Genomic DNA, 23,144 nt, shown 5'->3' with positions numbered 1-23,144 from the left:
ATTTAACTTGCCGATAAAACTGTTTTGGGTTTATTACCCACTCAGGGCTATGGCAAAGTTCAAGGAGATCAGAAAAAAATAAATAGATAAAGTTTTTTGTCTGCAAAACACTTTCCCTGATTAGAGTGAGACAGAATGAAGGGCAGTTCAACCAGTCAGAGACGTCCAGACCTAAAGAACGGGGGTGAACCATCAAGGCCACCACCCCAAACTCCTAAGGGACACAGTCAGGGTGGACTCCTGATGAAAGGAGGAGCTGGGCCCATCTTCACCATGTGACTCTGCCATATGTGAGCACCATCCTCGAGGACTCCCCAGCCTCCATACTGCAAGGAATCAATCTGTTCTTGACGAATGATGATGTCTCAGGCATTCAGTGATAGGAGCAGATAATGGGCCAAGACAAAGGCCAGCTCTGCTCCCTGGTTTCATAGGCACTGAGAGCTGAGCCTGCCAAGGTACGGCTCAGAGCATCCTGAAGGTGCCCACACATGCACCCTCACCACACCATACTCCTGCCTCTGTCGAGTCCACCAGGAGAGCCAGCCTCATCCTCCCCATCCTGTGACTGAGCTGGAGGCCAGTGGGGCCTGAACAGCTTCAGGGCAAACAGTTATCCACCTGCCAGTCTCCCTGCTCCTCAAGGGCAGGCCATCTCCAGGGGGCCTCTGAGAGCCTGGCCCAGTCTGTCCAGCGTGGGCAGCGGTCATCCTCTCAAATGCCGAACTTCAGATCACGGAATCAGGAGGAAAAATGAAACTACAGGAAGGTTGTCTCCCAGGTCAAAGTCTTTGGGCACTTGACTACCTATCAATATGGGCCAAGGAACAAACTCAATTTACAAGGAAAAGAAATAGGAGGTGAGGAGAGGCTTGGCATGTTCTGGAAGATTAACTTGTAACATTTGAATGATTTGTATTTTTGAATAAGGCAAATTTGGACTTTTCAGTAATACTTGTTTCTTTACATTTTTTATTGGTGCATTATAGTTGTACATATCGATGGGATTTCTTTCCTATTTGAACATGCACACAATATAATTCAATCTGGGGTAAGATCTTTACAAAGTAATGTCTTTATGTTTATATAAAATATGTATTTATTTTGTTGCAACACATATATAACATGAATCAGATCTTACAAATGAATGTTGAAAATCTGTCTTCTTCTTACCCTTCCTTAGTTTTAGTTCCCTGTTAAAAAACAAGCATCCTCTGTCTCCTCAAACATCATAAAATGAGTTTACCCATGCGATTCTCTGTCACCTTTAGGCCATTACTGCATCTTCTGCAGACCCTTACAGCTGAGGTGTCTTTATTCACCTGTCCTGCTCCACCAGTGAGTGAGAAGGTTGCTTTCAGGTCCCCACCCCTTCCTTGACTCCTTCCCGTAAGATGCCAGCGTCACTTCTGATCCGCACACTGGTGCCCCGCTCTAGAAAGCAGACACACCTGAGCTGTGAGCATCTCATCTCTCCTCCTGTTCTTCCCCTTCTTATCCCCCTCGAACCTCTCTCAGTCGCCTCTTTACCTACAACACAGTGGTAAGGTGCCAATGTCTTGGCTTGGCACAGAATCACGAGCCACCACACAGCTTTGTAGATTCAAAGAGCAATCTTTATTCCTGAACTCACCCCGGCCTCCACACACGCTCTGGGGCAATCCCAGTTCTCCTCCGCCCAATTCACCTACTCCACGAGGTTTTTTTCCAATCTCCTTTTAATCTCATGAGAACTCAATGGGAACAAGCAGCAGGAACACCCTAATCCCGGCAGCAATAATCTTCAACCTCCAACTTCCCTAAAACCCCTATTGTCTTAAACCGGGAACGCCCTAAACCCAAGGACCGGGATACTTCCTCAAACCTGATCAGCTCTAAACCCGGATCCGCCTTCCTTGAGCAAGGTCACCTTACATGCAATGTCAACAGCGAAATCCATTTAACATGGGGTACGCTAGCAAGGAAATTTTGATGATGCGTCATTTCTACTTGGCAATGGCCCTCAGCAGTAAGGTTATTATAGTTTGCACATGATTTTGCAAATCTACCCTAGACTTCAGTGTTTTTCTCCTGGGTTGACTTTCTTGATCAGAAACCCAGTGAATATTCACCTGCAAGAAGCTGCTGTCTGTCAATGTGCAAGGTTGAAGCAAAATCAGGGGTGTGAACTCCTCCACCAATGGCACTTATTCCATATTCTTTTCAAGCTCTGAGCTATTCATTCCTGGACACGCTGACTGGACTCAAAGCTGCAATTTAGGAAGGTCTACATCACTAGCTGCAACCAGTGCTTTACTATGCTGCCATGTGAAAGGTTATTTTCATCTGCTATCTTTTCCTTGGGTCCTTAGGCCACGTGTTAATTTGGCATTGAATTTGGAGGAAATGTTGTATTTTTAACAGCTGCTCCTAGATGTTCTGTTGTAGGTACGGATCCCAGACAATGAGCTCAGTTCTGGAAGAAATGGAAACTTCCTTATTTATATAAGGCTCTGTAGCGAATGTTTGAGGAAATCTTCATGAACTTCATGTCAATTTTCAAATGGATCATGTCTCATATGCACAGCTGAGGGTGTCACCATCATGGTATAGTTCTTGGAGAAACTTGTTACCTTCTCCACTTAGTGTGGTGGTTGTTACTTACACTTGTCTTCTAGCCCGGAGGCTCCCCATTCCAAATCTCCGCTTTTCTTTCTCCACTCCTCTTAGGGAGAGAGAGGTCAGTGTATATTCTGAGAATATTTTGACCAACTAGGTACTAGTGAAGACTGAGCCATCTGGCCTAGAAATTGTCTGATATCAATTTCTGAGGGGAAGAAATCTCTTACTATATTTGTACCTTGCTTCCTGTGTGCCCCACGAATTCAGAATTTATGGTAATTTTATGATGATTACATCCTTGTTTAATTGTAGAAGTCAGGTTAAGCTAGTTTACAGTGCAGTAACAAATATCTCCATCCTGATCTCAAAAATTTGTTACATCTTCTCATGCCCCATACCTTTTGCAGGATGAGCCACTGTCCTGAAAATTTCTCCTCACATGGGAGTTCAAGTTCTCAGAAGGATCTTTAGTTGGCAGCTAGAGATTTGCTCAGAAATAATGGACATCACTTTCACCTAGAAAACTAGTCATAGGATGCACACAACCTCAAGGGGACAGAATGTGCCATCATCCCATGAACCAGGGACATTTTGGTGACCCACTCCTGTGTCTGTGGAGCTGCCACTAGATAATGGCGAAAAGAGAGTAAGAAGAGGAGTGAGGGAGAGTGTGGGCCACAAGCATTCTGGGTCCCAGCAATACCCTGTGACACGAGCTTGCTCAGTGATCTAGAGTATTCTCAAGAAAATCTGCCCAAGAAAGTTCACAAAAATTATGAGTGCAAATTTTATTTTGTGAATATTGAAAAAGTAGTTTAATGCATCCTACTGGCTGGTTTGGACACACAGGCTGCTGGCACCTGGGGACTCCTGCTTCTCCATGGGGACTGGCTTTGCTCCTTGAGGTGCCTGCTTCTTTCATTAAGCAGTAGAAGTGTGCTCCTGGGGGACAGGACGCTGCACTGTCCCCTGCCCACCCACTGGCCTCCACAGATGCCTGCACTGGCCCTGGCTGACCACAGGCGTTGCTGGTATCAGCAGGTTAGGAAACCCACTCAGCAGGTGGTCTGGAAGGGACCTTTCCCAGGGGAGACTCGAGCCACACACACCTATGTCTACAGGTGACGCTGGAATTCATCCCCCTGAATTCTTCCTTTATGTAGATAGGCAACATGGTCAGCTGCACATAGGTCAGAGGACACCGTGCTTGTCACACACATCTGTGGGCTCTCTTCCCTGTGGGCCAAGACATCAGTGGAAATGGTGCCGGTGAACAGGCTGCAGAACTCCCCAGACGCGGCTCCCTGGCACGGGCAGAGTGGAAGGAAGCACAAGGAATATTGAAGGGTTTTGAGGATGATTGAAAAGACCCACAGGGGGCTCCTCAGCTTACAAGGGGGTCGGGTCCTGATAACCCTCATAAATAAAAAGTACCGCACATCGAACTTGCATTCAACAGCCAAAGAACCAATAGTCTCCTTGCTCTCTGTGTAAATTCACCAACTTTGGAATTTGATATAATTGGAATTATACGCCACGTGATGTTTTGTGCCCAGCTTCTTTGGCTAGGTGTGGTTTTCTCAAAGTTTGTCTACAACATAGCACCTGTCAGAACTCCATAGAATATGTTGTCATAGAATATTCCAGGTTTTGGATATACCACATTTATAGAGCCTTTACCACTTGAAGGGTGTTTGGGCTGTTCCTGCTCTTTGTCTACTAGGAACGATGCTGTTACAAAGAGCTAAACATCCCCAAACAGTTGTTAATTTAGTCTCACGGGAGCTTCCCAAGTCTTCTATCCAGGCTGCACCTGAAGCTAGAGAAGGAGGCAGGGAGGGGTGGGATGTGGCTCCATGGTAGAGTGCTTGTCTAGCATTCGAGAGGCCCTGGGTTCAATCCCCAGCATGGCAACAAAAGGAAAAAGAAAAATAATTCTTGAGAACATGGGAGGGAGAGTGAGACAGAAAAAACAAGGTTGAGTCAGATGAGCTAAAGAGAAATCCCTTAGTAAATGCTACCAGGCGGCATGATGCAGTTACTTCGCAGACTCAGGGAGGTTCACTGCTGAAAAATCAAAGCGCGATACCCCACAGGCTTAGTGACTCTCTGAGCCCCGTAATTCAGAGCTGAGATTATACTCTTTTCCTTTAGTGAGTATTTCATGGTCAATTTGTTATCAGTAGGGGAAAGAGACCCCAGCCTGGGAGCTTTGGTGACATTACAGAGCCTGGCTGCTTCCAGTAAAAAGGCAGAGAACAAAGAAGGAATTTTAACCACTTTTGAAAATAAGCCCAGCTGGTCTCAGGAACCCCAGACCAAGACTGTGACTTGCAGGTAAACTCTCAGGCCAGTGAGGGTAGCAATCAAGAGGGAAAAAGGCCAGGGAGGTCCTCAACCCAGGGGCCAGAGAGGAGCATCACCATGATAGAGTTTGAAAGCAGTAAGAAGGTGGGCTTGGGGCTAAACTGGGAGTCATGTATTTTTAAATCTCTTAATTGGCAAGTGAATACTTGAGGTCAAATTTAATTTCCAATAGAGACTTCTGTTTGTGATACAGTAAAGGCAATACCAAAGCAATGATATTATGATCCCCAATAAATTTAAACTCCCCAGACCCCAGGAACTTAAGTGAAAGGCCTGCCCCCAATAACCCACCTCCTCCAGCCACATCCTCCATGTCTACAGTCACCACATAGTTAATCCCCATCCGCAGATTAGTGCACTGATTAGGTTCAGACTCTCATAACCCAATCATCTCACTACTAAACTTTCTTGCATTGCCTCACCTGTGAGCTTTTGGGGGATGCCTCACATCTGAACCCTAACAGAACTTGCGATGGTTTCAGGTAGGGGCTCTGTGCAGTCTGAGGAGGGCCTCAGCTTATGTGGAGCCCAATACAAAACACAGGCACAGCCACGCCATCCCTGCCCATGCTCCCACCTCCTCTTCTGCAGATGGAGGCGGTGATGCCGCCTAGCTCAAACACCGCCATTCAGGGCAGAGGACCTCTTAGCTCCTGGGCTCTTCCTGGAACAATGACCATCCTGTCTTGTATGAATGACGTTTTTGCATTTGTCCCATCTATCCTGTTTCCCAGCATTCTAAAGACAGCATCTGTCTTGGTGAAGGGAAACTTGGGCCTGGGATAAAGACTTAGGCAGAGGTAATTTAGCTTGGGAGGTGGTCCAGGCCAGAGGGAAGGTCTCTGCTGTGGGCAGTGGGGGCTTGCCGCCCGCAGGGCCTCCGGGCATCACAGGAGGCAGGACAAGAGATGGGATCCTTGTGAGACTGTTCCACCCTCCTAGGTGGGGAAGGGTCGCACGTGGAGCGTTCTCACTCACACACCTGAGCTCTACACTAAGCAGGAGCTGAGGGTGTTCCCCCGCCTGTGGGAAAGCCCTGAGATGAAGGAGGAAGGATCGTAGCAGCCACCAGACACGAGATGAGGACCATGTGAGTCTCAAGGCACCCAACCTGCCCCTGCAGCTGGAACTGAAACCAGAAGTGAGCTGAGGGCCAAGTGTGTGAGCACGGAGTGTGAGTCAGAGTGTGAGCACAGCTCCTGTGGTTTGGCGGGGTGCTTTTCTCCCCCAAAAGACCACAGAGCTGGGCCTCCCTGACTCTGGGGTGCCATGCCCCTCCCTGGAGTGGGCATCATGGTGATGGAGTAAGGAGCTTTGATTCTCTTGGCCTGGGTCACTTGCTGGTCTCTGGAGGACAGGCAAGGCACTGTTTCCAGGGACAAGGTGAGTGGATGTTGGGTGTCAATGACATAGAGATCCGCTGTTATCCACAGAGACTCAGAACGAGTGCCTTGATGTGAGTTTAGATCACAAGTTGAGGAGTGTGGCCATTTGGGGTCTAAATTGTGCCTTCCTGGGTCCACCTGCAACTCTGCTCATCTCTCACTGACAGGGCACTCCAGCAAGCAGCATGACTCAGCCCCCGTGTGTGAAGACAGGGACACGAAGTTCACATGGGAGAGCACGTAGCAGAGCCAGCACGGCGTGGCAAGCTGTGTGTTGGGTACGTGGTGTCCGCTGTCCCTCCCTTGCCTTCTCTCTTGGTGATATCTTGGATCCTCGTCTGGGAAAGGGAAGCCAAATGATCCATTGCTGGGTCTGATGATTGCTCCTGTCCCCCGGTCACTCACACAGGTGACGAGGGAACTGTGGACCAGTGAACCTGTGACCCAGGAAACTGATGTCATCCTGCTAGTCAGATGTTCTCGCTCTGTGGTGATCAGGTAGCTGGTCAGCAGGACATGTTCACAGCAGGGCCAGGGTCCTGGGCATTTGCTCTCTGAGGACACGGGGGTGCCCGCCACACTGCTGCTCAGCACCTGGCTTGCTGCTGGAGTAGGTAAATCAGATCGATCGCTCCTCTGTGTATTTCTTCCTTTCAAGCTATTTGTACTTTTTCACCTTCAAAGACACACAATCAATCAAACATGAGTGATTGCTGCAGCAGGTATCGACCATTTGTTTTTTAAACATTGAAGGTTTGGAGGAATCTGTGCAGGGCTTTGTAGTAATGGGTTGAGAAGGACTACCACTCCCAGAGTCGTTTTCCTACGGCCTCTGAAGATCTCTGTGCCCACATTTGTACTCACTAACGATTATTTTCTTTTTAATGTTCCTAGAAGAATGAAACTGCAGTTTAGATCATTTTTAAAACGCATGTTTGGGGGCATGCCCTGTGTGTCAGAAACTGGGAAGGGAGTTCTAGGCTGTTTCTTCCCCATAATGGAACTTACTGGAGAGCTAAGGATAGGGATCTGAAAGTGCTTATTTGAAACTAAGTTTCTTAAGGGAAATTGTGATGCAACCACCCTGTCACACATGCTGCTTTGAGGATGTGTCCCTGGGAAACCTGGTCTGGAAATTGTATGCCTCTGTATTATAGTAAGAAAACTAAAGTGTGCCCACAGGTGAAGACACATAATCACCCCAAAGCAAAACGGGAAGCCCCAGCAGTCCTTCCACGAGAGCAGGAAGAGGAGGGAAGACAGAGGAACCTCCACCGACCTCTGACCTCTCTCCCTTCTCATGGAACTCCCCCGAAGCTGCCCACAATTCTCTCATGGATCATTGACAGAATCAGGTGCATAGACTCCCCCAGACCAAGCTCGGCAGACACCATCGCAATTAGTTCAAAGGGTGAGACCAAACGCTATTCATATTTGCAGCTTAGGGACAGCGGTATCTTCTCTGGGCACCTGAATAATGTTAGGGTGCTGTTTGCATGGGAAAATGAAATAAGTACTACATAAGCGATCCTTGTTATTTCATTACAACGTTGCCATATGGCCCCAACCTCATTAGAGCCTTCCAGAGCCTTCCTCTTGCCTCTTCCAGAGCCTTCCTCTTGCCTCTTCTTCCTATATCAAATTTCTCAACAACTTTGTTTAATGGAATCTAAGAGGAATCCGTTTCCCTTTAAATACTAAGAAGGAAAGAAAGGGCCTCCCATCAGTCTCCTGCTGCCATTGCTCCATGCTGACCCCCAGTGTCACTGACCAAGTGTGGCCCATGTAGATCTGCAGCTGCAATGCTCTGTGGCTGCAGGACCCCTGCTGGGCATGAGGTTAGACTGCTTTGTGGTTCCTGTCTAGATATTGCTTGAGGTGGACGCTGCCTGGTCCCCTGCACCAGCCATGAGAAAGCAACCTTACTGTGGCCTGGGGTTGAGCTCGGTTGTCATCCTCGACCTAATCTTTTCACAGATTCCTTTATTTTATGAAATTAATTGTCCTTGCCTCTTCCTTGACCTTGACCTTCTGGTTCTTCTTTATCTGTCTGCTCTGAACTCCAAATCTGAGGGTTCAGGACCCAGGGGATCCACTTTCCCTTCTAGGAGGCATTAGATCCATTTTGCAAAATAATGCCCTCTTTCCAGCAGCCATCTTCTGCAGAGTGGAGGAACAGGTAAGACCTCTTGCTAATCCAGTAGAATACAAGCTTTGACTTCTTAGAGTTTTAAATGAATGGATGGTTATCACCATCAGGTCTTGCTGTTTGACACTTTTGAGGCAATGAACATTTATATAATTAAAAGTGAAAATCTAAAAGAAGTTTTCCTTGGACAAGAAGGTGCCCTCAGGTTGGTTATCTCCCCACATGACCAAAATGTATCAGACAGCTTTCCGTTACTGCAACAACTACCTGAGATAATCAACTTGTAAAGAAAAAGGTTTATTTTGGCTCACAGTTTTGGAGGCTTCAGCTCATGATCAACAGACCCCACTGTCTTTGGAAATGTGGCGAGGAGGGACACCACAAAGGCAGTAAAACCACTCCCCTCATGGCTACAGAGCAAGAGAGGAGGGAGAGCAGGCAAAGTCCAATTACCCACTTATGGTGTGTGTCCCTAACAATCTAGGACCTCCTGCTAGACCCCACATCCCAAAGTTTCTACCACCTCCCAATAGCACCAAGATGGGGACTATGGCTATGACACATGGGCCTCTGTGGGACATTTAAGATCCAAATGATGGCAAAGAATGAGCCTAGAGCAGTTTTAAAAATGTCCCTCCCAGGCGTCACCTCTTACCATAGTCTTAACCACCCCATTACACACCGAGGGGCCTCTGAACAGCGGGGCTCTGCCTCCTCAAGTCAGCCCTCCAGGGTCTCCCCGGTCGAGCCGTCTCCTCTTGGAAGCTCAGGAGTCCTGGCCATTGTGGGGGATGCAGTACCTGAGTCCAGCTGCTCTTAGGGACTGTCACTCTAGGGACCAGGCCTTCTCTTCTTCAGAATGTGGGGACCCCCCTGCACCCTGCAAGCTGCTGTTCGCTCCTTTGGACCCTATTCCCACCGTTCCTGCATGGCCCGTTCTGCCAATGCTTCAGGTTACAGCTGGGTGGTCTCCTCCCCATCAGCGGTTGTGACCACGTGTGCACTGTGGTGTCAGGGTCCGGAGAGTGCCTTCAGCAACACCTGACTCCACATGGCTCCATTGCTTCTGAAAACTCAGCTGTTTTGGTGGCTCCTGTTCAGATGAAAATACGTTGGTCCCTCTGATCCAGGGCTCCACACTCATGGAGTCTACCAACCAGGAATTGAAAATGTCTGGGGAAAATCATCCATTCTAAATACTCCAGACTTAATTTTTCTTGTCATTTTTTTCCCTAAAGTCCAACAATCACTCACAGGGCATTTACATTGAATTAGGTGTGTGTGTGACTGTGTGTGTGTGTGTGCATACATGTTATATGCACACAAACATTATTTGTACACACACACACACACACACACACATACATATGTATACCATTTAGAGATGACGTGAGGTTTACGGGAGGGTCTGAGTGGGTTTTGTGCAGACGCTGTGCTTTAATGAGGGAATCGAACATCCTGTGTGGTTGGTGACCTCGGGGTCTCCTGAACAGGTCCCCTGCCCATTCACAGGAACCACTATGTTATTGTGCCTGAAATTACACCATGAACGTGTTTCCCTCAAGGGTGCTTTAAAAGAGTGTGTGCTGCCAGAGAGAAACTGTGAATTCATTGACACTGAGGTGTAATTGACTTGCTGACTTAAACTTCTTGCATATCTCTGGATTCATTTAAGATGTCAAGGGGTTACTTCAAATGCATTTGAATTTTTCCTAAACAGGATAAAAATCAGCTCCGCCACCCACCAAATTATACATCGAGGAACCAATTTTTGCCCGCTTTCAAGTTTAGAGATGAACACTTTTCCTTGTTTTCAGAATAATTTTATTTTTGCTGTTGACGTTTGCTTTTTTCACATTCCTCATACAGAAAAAGTTTTAGACCCACACTTGGATATTTAAATTTTAATTAATTTTTTGAGTTCTTTGTACATTCTGGATATTAGGGCTCTATCTGAGGTGTGGGGGGTAAAAATTTGTTCCCAGGACGTAGGCTCTCTATTTACCTCTTTTATTGTTTCTCTTGCTGAGAAAAAACTTTTTAGTTTAAGTAAGTCCCATTTGTTTATTCTTGTTATTAACTCTTGGGCTATGGGTGTCCTATTAAGGAATTTGGAGCCAGACCCCACAATATGTAGATCGTAGCCAACTTTTTCTTCTATCAGACGCAGTGTCTCTGATTTTATATCTAGCTCCCTGATCCATTTTGAGTTAATTTTTGTTGATGGCAAGAGAAAGGGATTCAATTTCATTTTGTTGCATATGGATTTCCAATTTTCCCAGCACCATTTGTTGAAGATGCTATCCTTCCTCCATTGCATGCTTTTAGCCCCTTTATCAAATATAAGATAGTTGTAACTTTGTGGATTAGTCTCTGTGTCCTCTATTCTGTACCATTGGTCCACCTGCCTGTTTTGGTACCAGTACCATGCTGTTTTTGTTACTATTGCTTTGTACTGCAGTTTGACCTCTGGTATCGCTATACCTCCAGATTCACACTTCCTGCTTAGAATTGCTTTTGCTATTCTGGGTCTTTTGTTTTTCCATATGAATTTCATGATTGCTTTGTCTATTTCTACAAAAATGCCGTTGGGATTTTGATTGGCATCGCATTAAACCTGTAGAGAACTTTGGGTAATATCGCCATTTTGATGATGTTAGTTCTGCCTATCCATGAACAGGGTACATTTTTCCATCTTCTGAGATCTTCTTCTATCTCTCTCTTTAGGGTTCTGTAGTTTTCATTGTATAAATCTTTCACCTCTTTTGTTAGGTTGATTCCCAAGTATCTTATTTTCTTTGAGGATATTGTGAATGGAGTGGTTTTCCTTATTTCCATTTCAGAGGTTTTGTTGCTGATATACAGGAATGCCTTTGATTTATGCGTGTTGATTTTATAACCTGCCACTTTGCTGAATTCATTTATTAACTCTAGCAGCTTTTTTGTAGACTCTTTTGGGTCTGTCAAAAAATTAAACAATAAGATAACAAATAACCCAATCAACAAATGGGCCAAGGACCTGAACAGACACTTCTCAGAGGAGGACATATAATCAATCAACAAGTACATGAAAAAATGCTCACCATCTCTAGCAATCAGAGAAATGCAAATCAAAACCACCCTAAGATACCATCTCACTCCAGTAAGATTGGCAGCCATTATGAAGTCTAACAACAATAAGTGTTGGCGGGGATGTGGGGAAAAGGGTACACTTGTACACTGCTGGTGGGGCTGCAAAATGGTGAGGCCAATTTGGAAAGCAGTATGGAGATTCCTGGGAAAGCTGGGAATGGATCCACCATTTGACCCAGCTATCGCACTTCTCGAACTATTCCCTGAGGACCTTAAAAGAGCGCACTATAGGGATACAGCTGCATCAATGATTATAGCGGCACAATTCACAATAGCTAGACTGTGGAACCAACCTAGATGCCCCTCAATAGATGAATGGATAAAAAAATGTGGCATCTATACACAATGGAGTATTATGCAGCACTAAGAAATGACAAAATCATAGAATTTGCAGGGAAATGGATGGCATTAGAGCAGATTATGCTAAGCGAAGCTAGCCAAGCCCTAAAAAACAAATGCTAAATGTCTGCTTTGATATAAAGAGAGCAACTAAGAACAGAACAGGAAGGAAGAGCATGAGGAAAAGACTACAGTAAACAAAGATGAATGGGGGGAGAGAAACGGAGAGAGAAGGGAAAGCATACGGAAATGGTAGGAGACCTTCAATGATACATAAAATTATAAGAGGTCATGAGGGGCAAGGGGGAGGGAAAAAAAAGGGAGAAAATTGAACAACAGCAGGGGAGGTAGAGAGGGAAGATGGGAGGGGATGGGGGATAGTAGGGGATAGGATAGGTAGCATAATACAACAGTCACTAATATGGCATTATGTAAAAATGTGAATATGTAACAGATGTGATTCTGCAATCTGTATTTGGGGTGAAAATGGGAGTTCAAAACACAATTTGAGTCAAATGTATGAAAGATGATATATCATGAGCTATGTAATGCTTTAAATAATCAATAAAAAATAATAAATTTTAATTAATTGAAATTAAACACAGTTAAAAATTTAATTCCTTCATCAAGCAAGAATTATTTCAATTTCTGAATAGCCATATGTGCCCAGCAGTTACCACACTAGAGAGGATGGGTAATAGAAGAATTCCTCATTCTGGAATGTTCTATTAGGCGACTGTGAAGCAAACCTCAAACCCTAAGTTACTGTCCTCTTCATAGCATTGGTGTTGGGTTGAAATGGCCACTGGAACATATTCTATGTGAGATGTCCCCAAGAGAACAAAGCTCCTGCCCAGGGGGACCATACAGGCACAGATATAAGAATGTCCACTGAGGCATTATTTGTCCACTGGCCAACAAATGTGTCCACCCACAGGAAACTGAATAATAAAATGTGAGATTCAGGTCCATAATCTCTCCCCATTCCCTGAAATTAAAAAATCTCTAATGACCAAAGGGCTGTGTTTGTGGACAGGGGTGTTTGTATTTTTATCCCAAAGCTCATTAGGCAGCAAAACCTGAGCTGCACTGGCATGAGGCTCTTGTTTTATTTGTGCCACTGAGTGTAAATTCCTGAATGACCCGCCGTCCCCTCATTACGGTGCTTGATTATTCAGTGCTGCCCCAGACCACCGCGTGGTTGATAAATGTGTTACTCGTAAACTCCGAGCAACTTTTAAATCCTGAACTTTAGCTGGATCCACAGGGTTTGGAAAATGGACGGTGGGTCTCTATTCATCAACAGCCACCCAGGAATAATCAGATGTGCACCTGTAAACATGGGACATAAAGCAGATGAGAGAAGGAAAAATGCAGAATAAAATAGCATTCTGTGGCCAAGGCACTGTCTCCCTGCAGCATCCCTGTGGCTGGTGGACACACAGGTGTGTGACACAAGCATGGTATAAGGGGGTGGTCCCATGTGGGCATCCACCATGGGAGGACAACTCCCACCAGGGAAGGTTGTGCAAAGGGCCAGATGAGGGCCAGGTAAGGCTGGGGGTCACCTTGGTCCCATTAGCCCAGTTCTGTGCACCTGTGGTGTGAGACTCACCTGACAAAATAAGAGCTCCCCCCTGCCCCTCGTGGAGTGAATCCTGAACTTCAGAAGGAGGACTGTGGGTTTCCCCAGGACCCCCGTCCACTCATGACCAGGTCAGCCACACTGCAGACAGGACATGACCGTAGAAGGCCCCACCCCACTCATGCTTCTCCCCTATGCACAAAAGGCCACCCTGTGGTGTCCTCTGCTTTCTCTACAACTGAAGACCTATAAGATAAACCAGCCTGGTGCCTTCTCCCCGCCACCCAGTCCTGCTGTATCTCCTGCTGATGGGTTGTGCTCGTCAGGGCTGCGAGAACAGGGGGATTTCTTCATGACCAACAGGAGCATGCCTCATAGCACACAGCAGTGGTTTCCTGTAGCCTTTGGACCCACAGTTTCCGTGGGGACCTGTCCAGTGCCTCATCTCGGGCCCCAGTCTCACCACATTGGAAACCTGGCGACCCCAGCAGTTTTTGTTCCTCAAGGTTTCCAGGTGGTTCTGATGTTAAAAACCACTGACTATGATGTCAACCAGCAAAAAGCTTAAACATCAACAGCACAGAATGTCACCTGAGGGTTGCTCTTTACACCGGCGGCTGTAGGTGGGCCCAAAGAAGGTGTCCACTGCCTGGGGGTTGGAGCAGGCCCTCAGATGGTCTCTGCAATCCTAGGGTCTCTGTCACTCCTGGCAGGGCTCTCCTCCTGCCTCCGTGTGTGAGAGGTGAGTTCAGGTATCGATAAAATTAAAATGGGCAGCTCACCAGCCATGGCATCTGCAGGCAAGTCACTGAGCTGGTGTCTGGCTAATGTTCATCCATTCCAAATGGATTCACCCCTCACTTATCACCTGGAGGGAAGGAGCCCAGCTAATGAGTGATGGGCCAGGAAAAATCCAAGGAGAAGAAAGCAAATTCTGTGCAGTGTTAATAACAGTCCTGAAAATCCGAGGGTCAAGTGGTTGCTTTCCGAGGCCACCTCTCCTCTGAGGCATGGCATGTTGGCGCAGCTACCAGGAGCACTGAACAAGGCCCAGAGGCAGTCGACTGTCCAGGGTGAACTGGGATCCCGAGCTGAAGCCTCAGCCCTGCTCAGATTTTCCTGGCCTTTCTAAATTTGAAAGCAGAATTGAACCAGCAGTCAATAGCTCACAGCCTCATCTCTCCCCTGCAGTAACCTGCTTCCTTCTGAACAGCTCTCGTTCGCAGAAGCTCTTCTCTGCAGCAAGGAAGTTAGATGTTAAGAACGCTGTCCCCAAATGGCAATTATCCTCTGGTCACTCATCTCGCTGCGGGGACCAAATTGCTTTGTAATTTCTCATTAGGCAGCAGATAATTAAGAATACAATTAGCAATCGTTGAAATGGCAAGCTGCTCTCCCAGAAAGGATTGAAAATATAGTAAGAATGGAGGTAATCAGGTAAAGGGGCTGTGGAGGAAGAGACCAGCTAGGGGAAGCCAGTGGGAGGGGAGGAGGTGGAGTGGGCGCCAGGGCTGCAGAGCCAGAGGGCCACCTGGAGCTTCTTTGAGAATTCAACCCTGACTTTTAAAAATCAATAAATCATCATATCCTTGTGGAAAAAAAACCCAGTAATTTATATACATAGGAAAATTAGGATGAGTAATGTGGGCTCTGTGCAGACTGAAAGAGCACATTTGGATGCAGAAATGGATTTTCTAAACCGGATCTCGGAACAGCAGCCTTGTTCTCAAATCGAGATTCCGCTCATCTGAACTCTGTGAAGTAAATATGATTTCAGTATTGTAAAAATAAATAAATAAATAAATAAATAAATAAGCAAGCTCCTGAAGAATCTGACATTTGCATATAAATAGAAAAGAATTCAAAGTCCTGGTCTACCCAGAGAAAAATGACTTCCGCATTCTTATGTAATTCCTAGTAAATTTGCCTTTATAAATGTCCTTGTCCTGTTATTCTAAAAACAGTGTTAATTTTTGTAGCTTCAAAATAAAAATAAAGCCAGTTATTCATGAGAAATATCTCTATGAAGCAGCTGAACCCAGTGAGATTCTTTCTGCCCCCAAGTTCCACCAAATGAAAAGAAAATTCCTGTTGCCGATTTCCCACTGCGTGGCTTTACTGACTTCACCTGATTTCTAGATGTCCACGCTCACTGCTGCTGGTGTCCAGGTATCAGAGACGCCAGGAGACAGCTGTTCCTCCTCCTTCCCTAACACCACTCTCTGAGAGCACATGAGTGACTGTGAACCCCAGGAATACGGCCTCCCTGCTGTCCCATCACCAGGAGGACTGGCAGAAAGATGAACTGACAAAGCAGAGCTAGCACCCTGGACTTCTGCAGTGAGGAAGGACATCTCTACCAGGAGCTTCAGGAAGGGCCATCAGGCCAGTGCTTACAGTATTTGCACCTGGGCTGCCTGGGAGGTGGGCCTTGCAGGGCAGGGTGCTCCTGGGAATTGGGCCCAAGGCAGGCTCTTGGGCTGTCCACACACCTGCTGTGCAGGCTGGGAACTTGGGAAGCCCAGTGGGACCTGACACTGGTCCACAGAAGCAAGATCTATGCAGATGCTTATTGCATGGCCTTGCCTCCAGGTTTCCACTGGCCTTTCCTGGGCCTTTTGAGGAAAGGTGTCTCACTTATGAGGCTCAGTGACCCTCTGAGAATCTCAGAGCCCCTGAGGCCTCTCTGGGGCTGCTAAAGCAAGGGTCTTTTCAGGTTGAATGTGGACACGTCACAGCATGTCACCAGTTTATGATATGCTTTAGCTCCAGCCTGTCCATCAAAGGTCCAGGAAAAGGGGCTACCCAGTGACATGCGTGGGCACTTCTCCTGGGGACTGCAGTTCTCTGTGTGTCTCTGTGTGTCTCCAAGGAGCTTAGGTCAGATACTGGGGCTGAATCGATGGGAATTTAGGCTTCAGGATGTGGGAATCATTTCTGCTGGGGCCTGGCCCTGTTGAGGCATGAGAAAGGTCATCAGAGGACAGCTCCTTGCTATTCCAGCTCGGGTCTCACTGAGAACCAAGGGTGTGCAGATCGGCAATCCTGGGGTCCAGAGAGAAGCCTGTTCCTCCCCTCAGGCTTTAGATGGGAGGCACAGTGATGGGAGATCTTGTAGCAAGTCCCACTGAGCAAGCTGTTGGCCCTGATAAGAAAGCCGTTTAGCTGGTTCACAGTTTAATCTTTCAGGAGTGGGCATTTTCTGGAACAAGCGTCTAAATTACTTGTGTTGGTCCCAGGGCCATTTGACACAGGGAGGAGGAACTGGGAAGGACCAGGCACATGCCCTCCATTTCATCCTCTAAGAAGTCTTTGCAGAGATGTGTATTTCTCCTCTCCCCACTTAAACTAATTCAGCACTTGTTTTAACAATAAGTGTACCCTGTGCTAAAGGGCAGTTCATGTCACATTTCTTTATTTATCTTAATGTCATCTGTATAACTTTGCTCCATCCATCTGGTTTGGCAGCAAATCAAATCTGGCTCTGTTTTGGGGCCTCTTCCTCCCAGGGTCATGAACTCTCCAGGTCCCTGGAGCTCGGTTAGTCCAGGAGTGAGGATATCCCCTGGCCCCCAGTCGATCCTGGCAACTCCTCCCAGGTGCTCCCAGGTGGGGAGGCCTGAGGGTAACCTGCCTGCACTTGGTGCTCTGGCCCAAGGAGGCTGCCCAAGGGTTGAGACAGGACCCCCGACCACCCCAGCTGGTCCAGAACTTGCTTGACTTTGTCATAGGACCCTTGGTTCTGGGTAGCTGCAGAGAGGTGGTCACCCTAACCACAACGTGTCTATCTTCCTCCAAAGTGGCCCAGTTCCCTCGGAACCCCCTGGATGGGCCACTCCCCACATGGCACACCAAGAACCCACCCTTGCTAGGAAAGTCCAGCACCAGCCACCAGGAATGCAGACCTTTGAAAGTCGAGCCTCCTGTATATGGAGGCTCCTGTCCATTCTGTATAGGAAATTTACCACATTGAAAATTTTCTTATTAATGCCAGTTTAAATTTTCCCAGTTCTTCTGACCTCCATAAATCTTCCACCTAAAACCCCAGCATTCCACAGACTGGACTGGCACATCCTGAGGCTAGGAGGGATTTCCCTCTCTCATCTTTCCCTGGAAGCCAAACTTATAAAAACATTAGTGCTATTTTTCATTTCTGATCTCCTTGAAAGTTTTGCTTAGGAAAAAAATGCCTTTCTTCACTAATGAGTTTCTCAAAATGGGACCAAGACCAGGTCAGCTTTAGCTCATCGGTGGGAGTGTGCGTGGCGAAGGAGGGTTTAATAACAGACAGGACACTTACGGCTGCTTTCCAATGACTACCGTGGGCGCAGTCTCCAGTGCCATGCTTTTACTTTATTTTGACATATTTATAATTGCCTGGAAGGATTTCTTAGACAACTACCACTTTTATTGAGACAGAAAATCTCAACGTGACCTAAATGCTAGATGCAACTTTTATTTATTTCTGTGGTGGATGAAAAATATTGGAGTAACTTAAGGTACGGCTGAGTGGGACAATCAGAAGAGGTAAACGGCCTGATTGCTGTCTTTTTCATTCTAACTGAATCATTTAAAGAAGTTTGGTTAAAATGTGTGATACAAAATAAAACTACCTGGGTAACGTTCAAGGCCATGTATTTTAAAAAAAACCAAGGCGTGTGAGTAGGAATACTAATAAGGCTGTGTCCATCTGATCTGCTCCAGTGCCACCATGGCCGGGCTTCAAAGGCTGTGAGTCGAGCATTTGTAACTCCTCTGCCAGAGACTCTTGAGATGAGAAAGTCAGGTCTGTGCGAGGGAAGCAGCTTCAGGTCAGGTGGCCTTCCTGACTAATCACTAGTAAGTGGAGGTCCACCTGGGTGGCATCCGACTAGCTCTCACCCACCTCCCATGTGTCCTTCACCAGGGAAGGTTGGTAGGTATTTTTAAGGCAGACCCAAGCTTCCTTCCAGCCTGTGCCTGACTGAACCTATTCCCAGCCCGTTTCCCCGGAGCACCTCGATGCTGTGGGGTTGGTTTGGATCCACACTGTGGCTCTGCTGCCATGTCTTTGTCTAGCCTGGGAGAACCTGCCTCCCACAGGACCCTCAGGAAGGCCGTGTCTGTGCTGCAGAAGCACCCCAGCCTGGGCAGAGGGTGGCACACCTGCATGGCCATGCTGTGTGGGAAGGGCGTGGTGGATGCTGATTAATGCCAGAATGGCTGAGGCCCCAAAGCTGCCTGTCGCTGGGGAGGATGCAGGCCATGCACGGTAGGCCTGCTTCTTGGGCAGCGGTTGGCAGCAGCTCTGCTCTGTTTCAGTCGTCCATTATGAAACACAAAGCCACACACTACACGAGTGTTGGCTAGAGTACAGGAGGCAGGGAAAATGTGGTGGCAGGTTCTTTTGATAATAAAAGTCCAGCACAAGCTGCCCCAAGCAAGCAGTTCGCTCACTGGAAGCCACTGGAAGGGTCAATGGCAGTTCGTGGTACAGAGGTACGTGCCTGCCCCGTACACACCCTGCCTGCAGTGCCCTGAGCTTGGTGCGTCCTAAAAATCCATTCAAAGAGGATCTGCTGCAGAGATGGGTGCATGCCCAGGGACACGGGAGCAGGGCGCTAGCTCCCCAGGATCGGCTAGAAAAGTCAGCTCCAGGGAAGACCAAGGAGATGAGATGTAAAGAAAACCTCGGTGCACACAGCACCCAGCAAAGGAGAGCTGAGGACTGCTTCTGCCCACGACACTGTCCTGCATGGTCCCATGGACCCAGAGTCACCTCCAACAGAAAGGCACAGACAGAATGACGTATTGATAGAGTGCCCGTGGGTGCCCAGAGGTTAGTCAGAATCAGCGAGGCTCCTCTCAGGACATCAGGCTGAACATGCCTAGAAATAAGCCCAGGTGGCATCGACTGGATGAGTGTTCAACTTATGACCTTGGGAGAGCAACCAGCGTTGGGGGGAAACTGTGCATTGCATTTTGAATTTTGATCTCTTTCTGGGCTAGTTCTTTTTCTCTGGCGGGCATTGGTGGCAAGCCACCGCTCCCAGCTGGCCACCCACCCCAGCGGCACACAACCCACACTCTACCCTGAGCTGGGCTGCCAAACTCTGACACTCCGTGGGTTGGGTGCATTAAAGCCCCTGTTAACATCAATGATGTTTCCCATTGATGACAGGCTTATCAGGACGTGACCAGCTCAGGTCGAGGCACATCTGTGTTAAGTTGATTAGGGAGTCTGAAAATGAGCACTTCAAACACATAATGAAAGACAGAGACAGAAAGGGAGATGGGAAGGCAGGTGATAGATAGATAGATAGATAGATAGATAGATAGATAGATAGATAGATAGATAGGAAGGAGATGGAGCAAACTTTCTGACACACAGGCCACGTAGACTCATACCTTGGGGACTCTACTCAATAAATGACGGTGCAAAGAAATCAGCCAACAAGGGACTGAATGAAGCAGGTGAAGGTGGACTTGGGGGGCCAGAGTGAGGAGGAAGGGGAGTCATTCCTCCTTTGCCTCCTCTAGGATGTTGCCTGAAAGGAGACCTAAGTTTGGAATATGATTGGACGTGTTCTGCCTCCCTTCGCCCTCCTCTCTCCTGCTGTGACGGGGTGGGGGCCCTCTAACAGACACTCATGGTAAAGGTCCGGTCCACAAGGTGCCCAGTTCCTCCCAGGTGGGCTGGGTCTTTTCCAGTTATACCTTCAAAAGCCAGAAAATACAGGCGAAAAAAACCCAGTCCCAAGCTCATTTGGAGGCTTGGTCACCCTGGGTTCAGAATATTCTCAATTCAGACTTCACATGCCTCTCCTAGAAGAATAACGTCACTGCTTACCCTGCTCCATTGTAAGGATTTGAGACCAAGAGAAGGGGGTGCAAGCTCTTCCGCAGAAGAAGCCAGACCTGTTTGATTTGCACAGAGCTGTTTTCCAGATTCAGCCCCAAGTGAGGTTTAAAAATAAATGAGCTCAGCTGGGTGCAGGGGTACACACCTCACTGTCATCCTAGAAACACGGGAGGCTGAGGCAGGAGGATGGGAAGTTCCAGGCCAGCCTCAGCCTTAGAGAGACCCTGTCTCAAATTTAAAAATAAATAAATAAATAAAGGCCTGAGGATGTAGCACAGTGGTAAAGCACCCTTGGTCCCACCCCTAGTACCAACAGAAATAAAATATAATAAATGAGCTCACTGGGGTTGGGGTAGTTGAGGTACATGTGGTCTCACCAGTCTCAAATCCAGAGATAGGCTTGGAACCAAATGCTGCAATCCCTTGTTCTTCCCTGACTGACAACAAGGCCCTGCTCCAGGCAGCCCACGTCACAGGGGGATCTGACAGACCTTTACAGGAAGGGGAGGCTATTAATTTGGTCGTGTTAATTTATCATGGAGGAGACCTGGTGCCTCATTTAACATTTATCCCATTGATTTCATGGGGCCTCTTTATAGCTGTTAGGACAGTTGGAAATGTTAAAGGGAAGGGAGCTCCCTCTCCTCCTGCTCATTATGCTGGAAGAGGAACTTCCAGGCCCTGGGAAGCTTATGGTCCTCAGAGGCTCTCAGATGATGGACAGGTGCAGTGTGTCACCCCGGGGCGGAGCAGGGAGCTAACTTGCAGGGTGTCTGGGACGGGACGGCGAGATGCAGCACGGAAAATTAGCCCAGTAAAACTGCTATAAAATATGAGTCACGGCATCGTAAAAATGCCAAGAGACCAAGCACCATAAATATCCCAAGCAGCCGAGAACAAGGCAAACCTGGAATAGCGGGTTTCATAGCTGTGTCATTAGAGTTCTTGTTTAACCATCTCTGAAATAACAGCCAGTGCACTGGACAGAACATGAATCCACCCTCGAACCCTCGAACGTGGGCCACTAACCACAAAAGGGCAGAGAGAGGTGGAGACGCTAGGAATAATTTGGCCCACTATTTCCCAAAGCAGAAGTCGATTCTTGTTATGGGGGTAGCTAGTTTCCTTTTCTTTTCTTTGCACTTCTTTGTAACATTTAGTGTTTGTTTTCCTTATTTTTTTAAATGGACTCTTCATTGAGAAGAAATAATTGTATGCATTTATTAAATGTGTCTATTGTGAGATGGACAAATCAGGTTCATTAACATATGCAAGCCTCACCTACTTGACCTTTGACTTGAACTTACTTATTCTAACCCTGCCACCCCCTGCAGGATCTCCTTCCCATCAACTCCTGGACTGTTTTCTTTCTCTCTAGGGGAGATATAGGAATCTTTTCTGCAAGCCTCTTATCACAACAGTTCCATCCCTCAATCAACACGCCACCTCGTTTGCTATGCTTCTGCTTCAGGAGAACTTATGAATCCACATTGCTGATTCACAAGCACTGAACTGGCTGACCTCACTCTGACTCGGATCCCAATGGAGCTTCTCTGTGTCCTCTCCATGAGGCACACCGCTCCTGTCTTCCCACTTTGGCATGTGAAACAGCAAAATCAACAGCCAAGACCACAAAAATGCAAAGAAACCATCTCCACACAGACTGTAGTAAAGGCTCTTGTTATGGCAGGTCACTGAAATAATAATAGGGGTGCTGGTAGCCCCTTTGCACCCGACCCAGGAAGGGCCGCTGCAGATCTTGACGTTCCTAACACTGTAGGTCTCTTCTTCTCCAGGGCCTTCCCCCTACTCTCAGCATGACCCGGGCAGCAGTGAGGCTGCTCTCTGAAAGCCTAGACCCACACTTTAGCTAACCTAGCAGATATCATGCGTGGTTTTTTATAAAGACTGCAGAAGCAGAGGCTGGAGGTGGCCATTGAGCTATTAGGTGGACCAAACCTGTTTCCCACTCTTCCTGAGCACACAGCAAACCTCTCTTGTCAGCCTGCTTGCAGTTGTGAGCATCTCTCGCTGAACAAGGTGAGCAGCTGGGACACACAGCACGTCAAGGCCAGGTCTATGGCCCCGTCACCCCATTCCTGCTCCTTGAGGGTGGAGGTGGCTCAGAACGGGAGGAGCCCCCTGATCAATGCACCACCCACCACACTGGACTGAACTTTCTATGAATCAGAAGTAACTTTCTATGAATCTACCAGACTGTAGCTGTCACTCCTGTGGGGCTCTATTGGCCCTGGCATGGGGTCTTAGCTACAGGAGAGAACAGGAACCACTAAGATCGAGTTAATGGCAAACCTGGGTTTCTTTGGCCAGCACAGGAGTCTTGCTGGGAGCTCTACTGGTTGATTTGGGAGAAGCAGGAAGTGGCCACTCTGGTAACTCCACATACTGCAGATGCCGAAGACACTTCCGGGATCTGAGGACACTGATGAGTTGATTGTGAGGCTTGGACAGTCCCTTTCACTCCTGCTGAATTCATGGTGGTGGACACGGAGTATCTCATTCCACCCGACAAAAGCAGACTTTATATCTGCAATGATGCAAGTGTTTTCAGTCCACAATCTGCAAAATGTACTGTCTTGTTGGTTTTCCAGTGAGGCTGAGGTTTTCCCCTTCCTCTCCTGCTAGTCTTCCCTGAATCCACTGAAGCCACCTGTCACTCATCCTTGAAGGGCCAGACGGTGGATACTTGGGGAAGGACTTGCAAAAGCAAACTCACGGCACCTG

This window comes from Spermophilus citellus (assembly GCF_964194105.1).
Source record: "Spermophilus citellus genome assembly, chromosome: 3".
In the NCBI taxonomy this organism is placed as follows: Eukaryota; Metazoa; Chordata; class Mammalia; order Rodentia; family Sciuridae; genus Spermophilus; species Spermophilus citellus.
This window is presented reverse-complemented; position numbering follows the sequence as displayed.